General features: G+C 32.0%; 1 protein-coding gene across 6 annotated transcripts in view; it reads right to left on the bottom strand.

Annotated features, from left to right (window-relative positions):
• Window positions 1-10,029, bottom strand: part of LOC124531447 (zwei Ig domain protein zig-8-like) — a 404,620-nt gene extending 394,591 nt beyond the window's left edge. For 5 of the 6 annotated variants that reach the window (XM_047106037.1, XM_047106053.1, XM_047106063.1 and 2 more), the window contains exon 1: window positions 9,927-10,029. The gene's annotated coding sequence lies outside the window, so the exon portion shown is untranslated. Of the gene's footprint in view, window positions 1-9,889 lie in introns of all 6 variants that reach the window. The other variant, XM_047106045.1, reaches the window with a different exon arrangement.
• Window positions 10,030-14,214: the final 4,185 nt, after the last annotated feature.

Here is a 14,214-nt window from a genome sequence, read left to right as displayed (position 1 = left end):
TGATTTAAAAATGACTGCTATTTTTCATTCACGCATTGCTCGACGATCATTTATTAGATGTGAGAGACCCAACGCAGAATGCAATAAGTGACCTATATATTGAACAAAAATTTAACTTTAATTATAAGATAGCTAAGGTCGATTATTGATTGCGCTTCAGAAATACCAACTAATGTTTGTCCAATGATCGGCATAATTTCTAAGTGTTTGTGTATAGTATTGTTTTACATTAGTAGTAGCATATGAGGTTTTTCGGCGTATGATAAGCACAGTATTTATAAAATGTCTGACTATTTTCAACACATTAATCTAATATGTGTTAGTGAATATATAGTGGTTTCTTCATTGCCGAGCACGAGCTGTATTTAAACATAAATTAAGCATATGAAAACTTCAACGTACTTCTCCTGATTGCCGCAAACATTTGTTCATTTGCTTTTCATCCAACAGTCCATCTAAACTTAGTTTAAACACTTAATTATTTTACTTACAATTTGAGATGTTTTTCGTTACCTTTTTACATAGGTGTGACGTTGCAATATTGTTAATAAAACCTATAATATATCCTGATTTGTACTCTATAATAAGCTATTAATGTAACTATCTCTTGTATAATTCAACATGACGTAATATATATGATCAACAGTAGGGATGGTGGCAAGAATGCTAGCAGCATTTCTTCGTTGAATCGCATTTCCGATCCTCTGGGCAAAAAACGAACCAGCATTTCCACGCGGTCACTAGTTTTAGTTCATATTTGTATATATATTTAAGCATTTAATGTTGTTAATTCTTATGTTAATAAATTCTTTATACACTAGGGATTCATTTGTCCAGAGTAATGAAATTGATGTCCATAAAAACTAGGTAGTCGTTAGTAATATTCTTTTTGTTTTAAATGCAAACGAGAGTAAACTTTAAACGAAATGTAAGTTGACGAATTTCAATTCGACTGTTCTAGTCGTCGCAAATTACTGAAACGGCGACCGGACACGAAATTAATCAGTATTAAATCACTCCGCCGGCTACGGGACGAAAAATTCATTAAAGAAATGCGCTTCTCGCTTGAACTCGTTGTCGTTTGCCGAAATTATAATAATTTCGTTACTAAAAACCGAGTAATAATATTCACCATGATGTTCGTTAGTTATATTCAATGACGATTTAACATAAATTTATCTTAAACCGCGCTGTGTAGAGTTGTCAAATGTTTTTATTTTTCTTTCTGGGCAGTGAAAGTGGGGCATAGAAACTGGTTCTATAAGAAATAATAATTGTTCTTAATATAACCAATGCATCACTGAGTTTGGAACTAGGATTTTATCACCCTTGTTTGCGTAATTACAACGGTTTGGTGGTTAATTTGGTTTGGTAAGTTGACAGAGCCAGTGTAACTACAGACGAAATACAGCACAATTGATATAAGATTCCAGTTAACAAGGTTGGTTGCGAATTGGCTATGTAAGTAATGGTTGAAGTATTATACGGCATCAATGTCCATGGTGGTAACACTGGTCTTATGATCTGGTGGCCTATCCATGTGTCTATAACATAAAAAAAGATAAGAATATATATGTCAATCTGTATTTTCCACAAGCTCTGTTGACGCTAGCATGAAACCTGTGTATCTTGATCTGTCAGGAGATTTAATCACAAGATTGCATTGTAATTGACTGACTTATCTATGTTCCAATAAAAGGCAACGCTCTGACTATAAGCGTACAACCTGTATACAACATAGCTTTGAAATATAGCGACATATTATTCCTATAATAGAGGCGTTTCTGAGAAAGTTATCCGACACGACGGATAAATGAAGTTGTATTCGTTCCATTTACAGCTTCTTATGTTGGCGAATTTCGCCATAAGGGTTAATACAGGCAATGTTAGCATAAGCGCGATTTAATAATCAACCAAACGTATCTATTATTCTACAGCACATTCACATCCATGGCAGTTATTCGAATTAGACAGTCTTAACCACACATTAAATAACAAAAGTGTCACTCATTAAACCTCGATTAAACGAACAATGCATGATATATGATTTTTAAACTCGTACGTACGTTACACCTACAATAACTCCGTGATCGATAGTGTGTTCACCGGTTTTCATATGTACGCCACTCTGAGGTCCCGGGTTCGATTCCAGGTCGAGTCGATGTAAAGTTTAGCTATAAGCAGCTAATGCACTTGTAAAGCAAAAGCAGGTAAAATAAGTAATGTTAGCAAATATTTATTTATAAAAAAAATAACATGTTAAAGTAATGATACTAAAACACTTATATTATAATGAGATAATTGTCTCTTTCCAAATTGGCAAAAAATTGTAATCCGCTTGATACAAAGATTTACTTCAGCCATTATGATAGATTTCATTTGGAGACGAAAGCAAAGAGAGAGTTTGATGTTAAACTGTATAAAAAATAAACATTATTTGATATAACGCACACTTTTAAACAAAAAAGCGATTTACAATTTCGATATAATAAAAATAAAATGAACAAATAAATATAATAAAATAACGACTATATAGGTACAAGAAAAATAAAGCAAAATAAACAGCTTAAATATTGAATTGACGCGATACAATTGGTCGATATATTTATAACCTATAGTATTTATTATGGATTCACGAAAAATCGGCGTTTTAAATGTTGGACGATTTGTAATCGGTACTTTGGAAGTAAAAAAGTAGTGGGTATAAGTAGTGAAGCACACTCGTATTGTACTTCTATTAGCGTATAATATTGAACATTTATAAACAATCCACATAGTTATTGTAAAATGCAAACTTATTTATTGTTGTATACATAAAGACACATAGAATCATTACATATGTCTGTCTGTCCCTATGTATGCTTATATCTTTAAAAAGGATTTTGATGCGGTTTTTTTAATAGAAAGAGTGATTTGAGAGGAAGGTTTTTGAATATAATGCATGAACAATATAGTAAAGAAACACTGATAATTTTAGAAGTTTCTAATGTGATGACGTAAATAAACAAATTCTGTAGTATATTAAGTATCAGTATTGCAGCCGTGCAAAGCCAGGGCGAGTCACTAGTGCTTAAAAGCCCGTAAATTTCCCACAGCTGGGCCTTCTCTCCTATCAAGGAGAGGGTTTGGAACATATTCCACCACGCTGTTCCAATGCGGGTTGGTGGAATGCACATGTGGTAGAATTTCGATGAAATTAGACACATGCAGGTTTTCTCACGATGTCTACCTTCACCGCCGAGCACGAGCAAGAACGCGTGCATCTTAACCGAAATCGCTTTTCTTACCACTAGGCCATCTCAGGTTAATATGTATAGAATTATTATTCGCAACGTTGCCTCGATAATAATGTTGCATACCAATTTCTAGTACAAAGTAATCAATGCTCCTCGATGGAAGCTGAAGAGTCGGGACGATGTTACGCATGAGGGATCAAACCGAAACGAAGTGGAACTGACGAAATACGAGCCGCACCTCTTATATAACTTGTAAATATATTAATTTGCAATATATAGATATACTAATTGTCGTCTAAGCTGAAGGATTTCTAATGTACATTAAATTAAAAACATTTTTGTAGCGATACAGCGCTTCAATGATACGTTATTTCTTGCTAGTAGTCGCCCGCGGTTTTGCTCGCGTTTAAGGGTGTTGGTTGTTATGTGTTAGGAAAAAAGTAACCTATCTCCTTTTTTGGAGTTCAAGTTTGCTTTATACCAAATTTCACCAAATTCGCTTCAACGGTAGCAGACAGAGTTACTTTCACATTTATAACATTAATATAGGTAGTTCAATTTGATTGTAACTTATACATTTGTATACTCTGGCGCCAATTCGGTAACGTATGCGAAATTGTATATAAATACTTTGTATTCGAATCTGTAGCCCGCGGGAGTCGCCTTGACGTTCCCTGTCAATTAAGGGATGTATTAAATTACCTGCCGTTTATCTTAACACGATGTTTATATATGTATTAAGCTTAAGTGAAGATTAACACAAACAGCTGACGTCCGCCATATTAATGGTCTGATGACGTCACGGAACAATAGCCTTCGTGCATGGAATCATTTGATTAAACATCAGTTTTCAAATACATAGGAAAGATATCTTGGATACTCTATTGAACAGACTTACTTTCATATTGAATGTAAGGCAACTTTATTTTAAATCATTAGGTATATAGTATAAAACAAAGTCGCTTACCACTGTCTTTCCCTATGTATGCTTAGATCTTTCAAATTACGCAACGGATTTTGATGCGGATTTTTAATAGGTAGGTTCTTTTTTGTAATACAATAGACAATATGGTAAAGAAACAAAAAAAAAACTGTAGTATATTTAGCTGATACTATGGCATGCGAATCCGGATTGGGTTGCTAGTTTTAGAATAAAGTGACATCCTGCAATCTTCCCACAACTGGGCTTGGAGCTCATGACCTCTTTAGAAGATAGAACTTCGTATGGCGCTTATTCTTAATATTTATATTATAGATTTAGCTAATAAAAATAATAATTCAGACTGTGAAAAAATGTAAGGAATCAATATCAAATAAACATATATATGGATGGATGGATAAAATCTCAAGATATCTCTCAAAAACACATTCAAATATACGTTTACATGAAAGCAATTAAGAATTCACTTCAAACATAGTAATTTGGATTATCTGTAACCCATTTCAGCGCCCACTACACATACGTAACCTTACTTTATCCTTTAAAGCTTTACATATATAATCGTTTGATTAGGACATCGGTTTCTGAACTTAAGTTATGTTCCTCTATTGCTTGCTATTAAATCGAGAAAATTTTATTTCATTGTTATTTTTGAATCTTAAAAGCGGCTCGGGTCAAAAAACATAATCATGCAAAAAAAATGCGATCGTGTTTTGTCAAAAAAATAAAACGTTTAAAAATTATCGTTGACTTATTTTTCTTAACAGACAATAACTAGAGAGTCTCGTGAACAAGACATTCATAGATATCGAAATATCGAGATATAGATGTCGAAATATCGAGCTCTAACGGATAAAAATAAAAAAAAACATGGTAAATATCCCGTAGTTAATAACTGTAATAATAAGCCTTTTTTATATGACCACTCTGGAGTAAAGCCTCCTATAATTTTAGGAAAAAATTCAACCCCAACAAAAACAACCACACATGTAAGTGTAGAAGAATTTCACATAAAATGATAAAGCGAACCTCGCTTCGGTGTCTTTCGTCGAAAACGAAATGAATTTTATAAATACCGATTAATTCAACGCGCGAAAAATCCTTTCCTTTGTTAAATCCATATCGCAAAAAGGGCAACTAGGTTTTCTTCTTCACGGTTAAACTATCAAAAATAATATCTAAATTTCAGCAATCCCTTGTATAACATTGACCTCACTAGAACAACATATTACATCACAATCTATACTTCTATACTAATATTATAAATATGAAAGTAAATCTGTCGGTCTGTCGCTATTTCGCAACCAAACCGTAGAACCGAATTTGATGAAATTTGGTATGAAGCAAACATGAAGTCCAAGGATGGATATAGACTACTTATTTTTTGTAACACATAAACAACACACACACCAACTCCCAAAACCCGAGCGAAGCTGCGGGCAACAACTAGATCAATATAAAATAAAAGTGTGCGTGCGTAGTGTAGTAGCTCATTTTCAATATCAGAATATATGTGGTGTGATGACATCACTAATTATTGCTTTAAAATAATATTTATGCCCAATGTATTATACCAGTATTAATATTAGATTATTAGTTAGTGTTACGGCTTAGCGGTTTAAAGGGTGAACGAGCCAGCGTAATTACAGGCAAGGATCGTCACAACTAGATCGCAGGGTGACATATACTGTTCTTAATGTGTTAATATCTGTGATCGATAACTACATGAAAGAGATCTATTAGGTTTTTGGCAATACAATGCATCCAAGTCCGCAATTACATATGTTTTGTGAAAAGTATATAAGTATGTCGGATGATCAGAAGGGCCTTTAAGATGTTCTTGGCTGTTATCCTTCATGATGGGAGTGATAACAGCGAAACATCAGAATTAACGATGCGTTGTAATTGTTCAGTACACTAATATTTAATTATTAATTACAATTACAAAAAATATAATACGGTTAGGTTGATCAACTTAGATTGAGAGCCAATAGATTACAAAGTGTCTGTCTCGTGCGATGGTGACAAGTTGAATGAATCAGCTGTTAAGCATGTTTTATAACACACTACTCTATTCGGGACTACCCGCTCTTGACATAACTTTTCGATTACAAAAAAATCGCAAATACACAATCATTATCAGGCCGGATACAAACAATTGATCAAAAACAACACGAACGTCGTTTAAAATCTAATGAAAGGAAAACATAAAATGAAGGAAACTATGATGAAAACTAAATTTCCCTCTGTAATAGTCAACGCGCCATCATATACATAATTAAAAAAAAAGAACAAGCCTTCTATGACCACGAAGGGGGAGAAGAGACTTTGGTGCATTCTGAGAGAGGTCAATGTCCACCAGTGGCGTGCGATTGGTGCGTGATAATTAATGCATAAATATGTTGTAAATATAATAATATTTCTATTATTAATATACTACAAAAAGTTAAAAAGCGATATACCAGCATAAGACAAACCATTTATCGCCACGGCATGAGTCGGCCTCCCCGAAAACATTACTAGTAGGTATTATTTCATCTAAGTTATAGTATTGAAGTGTCTAAATATTCAAAACAGGTTTACTTAAAAGGGTTCTGACTGAGATATATGTTGTTTCTATTAAAGTTTTCCAAGTTCTAAAATAAATGTTTTTAAAGGATACCTTTATGCAAATATAAAGTACAAAGTCTGGTTTATGTACAAATATCTGAAATCTCAAACGTATTACCGTTTATAAGTTTTAAGTAACTTTAAGTTATCTAAGACGAGACATATCTTTATCGTAAAATATTAAACCATACTTACGGATTTCACAAAGTTTATGACAGTCCAATACTAAAAAGAATTCAAATTAAGACGTCTTACTTGTTATTTAGTTTCTAATTCAAAAAAGGGCTTTTTGTGAACAATGTATCAAAGATAGATTAAAAATATTATCAGTTGAGGCTTGAAACTAAATAATATATTAACATGTTATTGAGAAGTAGCTAAGATTTTTTTGGCAAAATAACCCAGAATTTGATACCTTATCCCTATTTCGAAGAAAAATTGGCAACAATATTTTAATTACAAAAATTTAAGTCTAAATTATCTTAATAAATAATTATTAAACTCAGGGCACAAAATTAGTAAAACATTTATTGTCCAGAATCTAATTTATATAATGAAACTCTTCATAAATTATGTATTAGGTAATACATTATTTTAGGTCTGTGCTAAGAATCTGAAAAACATAGATCCTATTATATAAAAAGTTCAACGTGGTGAATGGACGAAGAGTGCCTTAGGAAACGTTTTAGCGTTCAAAGTTCACTTCAACGAAGTCTCGTTTATAGACAGTAGGTACTTAACTAGATAAACTTTATATATAATGAATTCGTTCTATTTTTAGGAAATATCAGTTTTTTTCACTTTATGTCGCTATATATTTTCTCCAACGTCCCTAAAGAGCGAGACAAATGATCACCACTGAACCAACATTGGCGCCAATAACAAATATTAACCATTCATTACATCGCCAATACACCAACTTTGGGAAATAAGCCCTTAAGGCATTTTTGCCTACGCTGACTAGCTCATCCTTATGTATTACTATTTGGCGATGGAATAACTGAGATGAACTTGTAATAAATGAAACTCCCTACTACAAAGAAAAGCGCATAATATATAACAGCATAAACATTTATACGTCACAATGTAGAATAATACTGAATAATCCAAATTAAACGGGAGCAGAGCAGAGCTGACTATATATAAGGGATCATCAGCATATACTTATATGTATCTATAATGTAACTTTAACATAAGTTATAACTGAATTCACCCGAAGGCTACACGCATTGGAGCACGTCAACATCACAGACAACAGAATGTTTGTAATTTTTAATCAAAAAAACTTCAAAATATATTCTAATTTGTATTTGTTGCTGACTTTACTCTAAATCGACTCACGCACACTGGAACATCGTGTAAACACGAGCCTCACTCATACTCATGCATGGAGGAATTTAAGACGGTGTGGCGTTCTTTACTGAATAGCCCTATGCTGACAATATATTTAGAATCAATAACAATTAAAATAAAATTAAGCAACATTTTTTTAGTATAACGAGACCTTGAAAATAACAAACAATGCTTCTCCTCTTTCTTTTTCTACAAGCTAGCTGAGATACTCTAGACTCTTAGGTTTGGTGGATGAAACACATGAATATATAAAAGCGCTGGTTCAAATCGGGCTTAACGCTACTGAGTTTCTATTTATGTGTTTGTACATTCGACAAAAAATATTAACAAAACACTATGCAATTAAATTAGTACAAGAGCCTATTTTTTAAAGGCTAAACGTCACTAGGCCAGCAATAGTATATCTATGGGCTGTTCATATTTTTTGGCCGATCGTACGTGTTATCCAATATTGCTCATACGATGCCAGATTCAGAGCAAAAAGTTACATTTGTGACTTTTGTGCCGGTAATAATACTTATTCAAACTTTTGGGGAAAAGAATCATGCAGCTACATCATCAAACGCTTTTTATTTTGAGTTTTAATTGAACTTTGCCAAAAAGACACGATTACAATTTAGAGCAAATTATATTTAATAACTTTCAATTAATAATTTTCCGTAACAAAAACGTCATATTTCTGAAAGCTTTGATCAAAAGCCAAAACAGCTAACAAAGTGGAATAGCTTTAATTTACAATATTATATACGATACAACTTTGAACAAAAATAGAATTTCAATACTAAGAATCGTTTAAAAATGTCGTTGGAATAAAAAAAACTATTCACTTTTAGGTAATGTTACAATATCGATATAAACGAGATTTATAAAAGAACTCATATTATAAATAGACTAAGAAATATATAAGAATAATAACTGAGATATTGTTATCATTGTAATACGCAGAATTTATATTGGAAACATTTGCTAATACAATGTTTGTTTCACCAATTGTAATAGGTATTACGTACATATTTAAAAAGAAAACAAAAAGTGATTAAAATTTGAGTGTTTTCTCAAGAAAAAAATCAATCGATGTTATCAATCTTAACCAATTTACATGTGAATAATATTGATTAAGACTTATCAAGATGGATGTCCAACATAAAGCGATCCTTTTCCTTCAGAGGGTTAAGCCGTAGATCATAATATGATCTCTGAATCTGATATAAGATATGAAAAGACGACACAACAATACTGACCAATGCAATGTTACCACTAGGCTTCTAGCTAACACTATATTGTTATTGTTTTAAATAATACGTGATTAAACTAACAAGGTTTTATATATTCTTATAAGCTGGCATTAATAGGCTGGTATTTAAAATAGAACAACATTTAAAATAAGAACTTGTTTTTATGTTCGTAAATTTAATTAGTAAAACATTACAAGGGATAATATTGTTTATGTAGTTTTGTCATATATTTCAATCAACATTCCACGGTTGTAGAAGAACACATGAAACGAATAAGTATAACGGCTGGTTGTATAAGTTTCATTAGAACGTCTTCGAATTATTTCGTTTTGTATGAAACCATCACAATAAATTGCCTAGTATTAACAATAAACGGTTTTAAGTACCTCAAAGTACTCGTACATTCATAGACATAAATCTAAGGATACGATAAATGTTTGTAAATTGGTAAATTGCTATAAATCTTAAAAGTATTCAAACAATACACAGCGAAGATATCTTAATTCTAATCCTACCTTCACTTAAAAACTGCAAAACAATAAACACATATACCTATATTGTGACCACAGGAGACACGCACATGGAAATATCACGTAACACAGACACAGTAACACTGCACAGGGCTGTCACGACAACGCGAAACGTGCACGAAGCTCGAGCGATGGAGCGGTACTGCCGGAGTCGGCGCCCTGACTCACCCCCCACCCCTCTAGTTTTCAGCGCACTCTTGATTTTTTTAGCCTCACTGCAAATAAATGTAACCTTTTTGATAACGTTTTCTCTTAATTTGCTTAATCGTTTCATGATATCAAATCATCAAATGACAATACTTAAAAACATAAATCGAGAAAAATGAAAATATGCTTTATTCAAGTAGACTCTTATGAGTACTTATGAGTAAACTTTTTTTAAATTTAACTTGACTTACTTAATTATTATTATACGCACATTAATCCATATTTATTAATATATTGAAACAATTAATCAAACCTTACATTAGTACATAACCGTGCAGTTCTGATTTTGTTAGTGCTGTAATTTTAAGCCAATAAAGTCACGTCAATCCGAAATTTGACAAATTGTTGTACGTAGTACTTACCTCTGAATAATTACTCGAACGACTTGGCGGTTTTATTATGAACAAGCATAAAAACTGAGTTTTACATATATTTCTCTATTAACCGTTTCTTACATACTCGCATACTCGCTATACATATAATAAAATTGGAGTGCCTGTTTGTAATATTAAAATATAAATAAATATAACCCTTTTTACTTAATGCATATGTATGTATACACAGTACCTTTATCGAAATATTTTTTTTACAATATTTGGCTGTCTGTCTGATAACTGATACAATAAAGAGTAACTAAGGCTACAAAATTATATTTATTTGTTAAATTAAAAATCGGGCATAGCTAGTATTAAATAATATGCCACCGTCACCACCCATCCAAATTGACACACAAAAGGGGATGATCATTAGCTCGGCTAGATTTTATATCATTAATGATCTATGATTTAGACTAATTTTATTAGTCAAAGGTGATTTGATAAAACATAAAAAACGCACTGTACTTAAGTGTAGATAAATCACTTGGAATTATTTTATATTTAAATCATTTAAGAGCACAATTTTCTACTATCTCAAATTGCAAACCACAAACATTCATGTAACATTTTAAATACCTTAGTTCGCTTTTAATAATTACTAAACCGATTCTTTTTAAAAGTAAGTTTTAAACGGGAAAGAATAATGAGTACAGGCTTGTTGAATTTTTCTTTTTGATTTTAGTTTTATTGAACAATTATATCTTACGTGACGGCATTGACAATATACTAGACTTAATAAAAAGTACCAGCCTGTAAATTGCCCACGGCTGGGCTAAGGCCTCCTCTCCGATTAATAATAATAATCAATAATAATAATAATTTTTAAAAATTAATAAATTCATTGGAATGTCTTCATGCCTGTAGTTTACTTTACTATATATTTTTAAATAAAGTAAAAAAATATGGCAGATAAGCGATTTTTTCTGGTTTATTATAGTGTACGGCCTTTTTGTTCGAAATTGATCACATGTATAAAACATTGATAAACAAGGCATAATACTCCAAACAGTATTATATTGTAGATAAAAGGCATATTTATTGATTTCTAGCTAGGATATATAAAAAAAATTATTGGACTTTACTCACCTACTCTTTAAAATGGTAAAAAAAAAAGTATAACTTCTGAGTTTCTTGCCAGCTCTTTTTGGTAGAATTTACTTTCCGAACCGTTAGCTTAACTTAATACATTTTTATAAAACGACGATTTAAAAGTGCTTGTAAAAGTCTATTTGAATGCAGAATATTTTTATTTAATTTAATTTAATTTTAATTTTACACTATCGGAGTTCTTAGTAAATGCTTTTCTTTCTAATGAAAAGACGAATCAGTTATCGTTTCCGTATTATGTGCAGCGAAAAAGATCGATCGTTGCGATACCGCTGCTTGGGTAACAGCCTGTAACAATAACATTTTGACCTTGGCAGTTAAAATTATCCAAATTCAAATCTATTAATCGATGACAGATTTTGCTGCATTTTTCCCTATAAAATTATTATTGATATCTCTCATAATATAGGTGCTATAAACGAATAAACAAAAAACATTATACAATAAATATTTTTTATCGACTTCAAAAAGGTTTTTATATCTTATACCTTTATTTATGAATCGATTAGAAAATTCTTGATGATATTAGTATATACTTAAATACTACCCATTTAAATTTTAAGCAATTTATCTTTTGATTTAATACAAATAATTTTCACCCACGCGAACTAGCTTCGTACATTAAAGCTTTTTAAAAAGGTTTCCAAACATTCCATATTAATTAATTTACCTCTAAAGTTAATAGAATTAGTTGTAATGTTATAATTAAATTAGCAACAGTACGCTCAATCAGCCAGACATAAGATAAAATAAACTTGTCAGAACGATTATAATAATTAAGAAAGCACTTCGCTTTATCCAGAGATCCGTGCCAAGTACATGGAAATTAGACACGGCAGTAAATGATGTGTAGCGCCGTCGACTTGAACCTAATTTCATCTTTCCCTCGTTCAACCGCTTTGTCACTGTTATGTCAGGCTAATAAAAAAAACGACGAGATTCCACGAATATAATGGGTAATTTTATATACATTCGTTCTGCGCGATTTATTTCATTTATAACAAATGTAAATAGTTTATTTGATGATTGAAATATAATGAAAAAAGGTAAAGCGATTTACCAATATTCTATTTATATTTCTGGGTTGGAGCAAACTCTAAATCTATACGTGTATAATGTTGAACAAAGTCTCTATTAGTATTGGTTATATGTATATCAAAAATATTATATTGAATGAATAATAACGGTTTAGTTAAATTTTATTATATATGATAATTTAGATAATGACATTTCATAACTTTGATTTATGAGATAACCACGGGTATGTGGCATCAGATATTAGAAACATATATGACGCACTAAGTGTAGATGCTGCAGATGATGTTAAAAACTTTGTTTATTAACACGTTTAGAGAAACTGTTCAACCTGGATTTCATGGAAAAAAGTAGTGGCTAATGGTTGGTCACTAAGTATACACATACTAGTAAAACGGTATGAAGTTTGGCGAATTAAAGTATAGCTTCCACGCACACCAAAATAATAAATTTGGTCTGATTTTTTACTTTGCAGTGCGATACTCTATATGTATATAATCTAAGGGTAAAACTTACCAAAAAGAAAGAACAGCCAAATTATATTTATTAGGTATCATAAAGTTGTAACGTTAACATTATAGAATTTCGGTTTATACTTGAATATCAAGCATTTTTTAATTTAATTTATTTTACTGAAATTCCTGATTACACCAATACATTACCGGCTTCACTAATAACGGTTGTAAAAAGGGCGAGTAGATTACACGGCAACTTTCTCTTTCTTTCATAAGTAATTTGACATTTGATAGATGAAGAAAGCCCGGTCCGATCAAACATTTACGTAAAACATTTGTAAATGTAAACTTATGTTGTAACTTGAAGTAGGAATGGCGTATAGATCTAATCGCTCACGAAGGCGCGCCCTTCTAAGTTACCTTAATTAATTAAATATACTCAACAAATAAAAAAATTTTTGGATAATTTTCGGCTGTTAACCGTTAAGGAATTCAATTGTCTAAAACCAACCTGTATGTAAAATCAGGCCATGGTTGCCATAAGCCACAGGATCTATTGTATTGTAACACTACAATCCAGAGGTATTTCTGGGTACCCCCTAATCCTTAGTGTGTACATAGTAAGATGTGCATATTGACGAAACCTTACTTCCTAGTCTTCAAATTTATTTAGATTTGGAGGAGCGGGTCAGCAGAAGAGTAGTAAGAAGACTATCACCATCCAGCACCTCTCGCTTCCGTACTAAATTCTTATCACTCTGGGCTGTAAATAATCATTGCCAAAAATGGACACCAAAATACTGGGGCTCCAAGAAGCACGCTTAACATTTCACGTCGTGTCTGGAGTCGCACCACACTCGTGGCAGGGTATCTTTATACCTTTCGTCGGGCTATTACTGACAGTGACGGTCGGTGTGCTCATTTTCTATCAAACCAGAGATTTATATGGGGTCGGATCTCATCCACTGTCCCTAGGCCTACTCTTGTTGACACCAGTTCCTCTTTCAACCTGCGAATCAATATAATCTGGATTACTTCCGCAATTTTTAGTCAAAGAAAAAAAATTAAAATGTCTATTCATATGAGATATTTTTCGTATAATCATAACATTCACCATGAGAAATTTAAT

Source organism: Vanessa cardui, chromosome 1 (assembly GCF_905220365.1).
Source record: "Vanessa cardui chromosome 1, ilVanCard2.1, whole genome shotgun sequence".
NCBI classification, from domain to species: Eukaryota; Metazoa; Arthropoda; class Insecta; order Lepidoptera; family Nymphalidae; genus Vanessa; species Vanessa cardui.
Note: the sequence above shows the minus strand (reverse complement) of the source record. Positions and strands in the feature narration are given on the sequence as shown.